We start from the raw sequence: 2,391 nt of genomic DNA on the forward strand, positions 1-2,391 counted from the left end.
CTTGTATCATGGATTCGATGAGGATGATGTATCTTTTTTTTACATATGTTAAATCTTTTAAGCCTTTCATATCGTATGACATGTATAGTGGATGATTGAGCATTCTGGATTTAATTGCCAAGAGGCGTTCGAAACAAATGTATATTATGGACTTTGGACCTTTAATTATTCTTTCATGTGGATGTGGTAGTTGTTAGACTTAGTATTAATTAGATTAAATGTGACTCAACATCTTGGGATCCTTAAGGAATATAACCTGATTATGTGTGCTTACGTATGCTTTTAATTGTATGTATGTTATTGCTTCTGCTACTATCTGATTGCTATGAATGGTTTATCTTTCATGTTTCAAAAAAAAAATTGTTTGGAAAACTTAGTAAAACTTTAGGTTAATTCTTTTGGATCCCTTGGCGGGGCATTACAAATTGTCCAAAACAATATCTAGAGTAATCATAATGGATTCATTATCTATGATCTCTAATTGTGTAAAACAATATCTAGAGATGTCCATGATAATAGGCCTATCATTTGCAAGATCATCATCTTACAAATATTACCTTCTATTTGTTCATTATCATGATGTCTGACAAAATCTGGCCCAAAAAACCATGATAATAGGTCTACCATTTATAAGATCATCATCTTAAAATGGTTAACTTCTATTTATATATGTCAATAAAAAATTGTCACCTTTCATTACATATGTGAAATGGTACAAAGGGTTTCACCTCATATTTCTCTCTTAAAGACGAGAGTGCATTATAAATAATTTCTCTTAGAACTTCTCCTCAAAGAGAATATACCATCCACAAAGGATTGCATCTCAAAATTTTGTCCCTCTGAACATCGATCCTGGGAAGTTAGGTCCTCTAGTTGCTTCCTTGGAAATTCTCTTCACCCAAGAATGCCTGTCAAACTCACTTGAATCAATTATCTAATTTTTTGGTGATAATTCATTACTTCCTCATGATATACATATGAGTAGGCCCATCACATCATGTAGTCACCCACATGTATTTCTAGACTCTCTCTGAGTATCAATCTTCTAAGCTCCTTCATTGCCTTAGAAGAGTCATACTCCCTCTTAATGTAGAAGAATCTCATAATCTCAATCAACAAAAATGTTTGCTTCAAGAGCCTCAGTTTATCTATCTTGATCATCAGGGTCTTTGGAACTACTATAATTAGATTTAGTCTGCCCAATATTTAGTAGCATATGGAAAGTACCAACCTTCTTTTCCTATAAGAATATCCTCAAACATAAAGGAAAATATCAAAGAAACCAACCCTTATAGTATGTATAGATTTACAAATAAACGAATAGATAAATGTAAAAAATATAAGTACTTATCTACCCATGAGGGTTCAAGTGGAAATGAATCATTGCCTATTATTTCACCCCACAATGTAAAGTTCCCACTCTTATACCATTGTACACTTTTACATCACATCAAATTTGATGACTTCTTTCTAAGTTCCAACTTGCTCTTTTCATCCATTAAAGCTCCAAACATTCATTAAGCTTAATAGTAGAAGCTAACACAAACTTGTTCACAATACACCAATATCTTGATTGAGTATGATTTTGTCACTTGAAACTCATATGTCAAGTATCATTTATCATAGTTGATTCAAATGAACTCACCACTTTCATATGATGTATACAAGGGGTAGGCCCATTCACATAGTTGCATGAATTAAAATCCTCTTGACTACTATAATCTATCCATCACTCCTTCTGAATCAATATGATCGATATCACTAATAGTTTGACAAAACCATATCCTCTATCTTCCCCCTTTGACGGATGTGTCAGGATCCTTCTAAACATAAATCTTCTAAAATAAACTTTCCTTTAACAAAGTGTTAGGCTCTCTTTGAATCTGATATTAATCCTCCTTTTCCTGCACTATCATTCTCAGAGGAAAAAATCAAGGCAAATGTATAGAAAAATAAGTAAGTGAGATATTACAAAAAAATACTCAAGGATAATAAATTCTCATTTACACATCAATAATTCTTTTATTTGATATTTCATTCTATTAGACATTAATCTAAGAATGACCCCAATTATAAATATTTGATTTAGGTATATATTAATTAACAATACATATATTCCATTTTCTATAGATATACTTTAATTGATATTTTCAACATATTAATATTTTCCTATGGAATCAATATGATATTTCCTAGTTGTAACTTAGAATGTATGTATTGTCCATATATCCTTAAACATTTCATGATTGATATCATTATTCACAATGACTAGCTTTATTTATATACATTTTTCATATAAATAATTGATTATAACTAATATTCTCATTTTATTTCAATACATAAAATCATTTATATTTGTAGTCAACTTGATAATAAAATATCATTAAATGA

Source organism: Cupressus sempervirens, chromosome 4 (assembly GCF_028749045.1).
Source record: "Cupressus sempervirens isolate cs-2001-9-10 chromosome 4, ASM2874904v1, whole genome shotgun sequence".
NCBI classification, from domain to species: domain Eukaryota; kingdom Viridiplantae; phylum Streptophyta; class Pinopsida; order Cupressales; family Cupressaceae; genus Cupressus; species Cupressus sempervirens.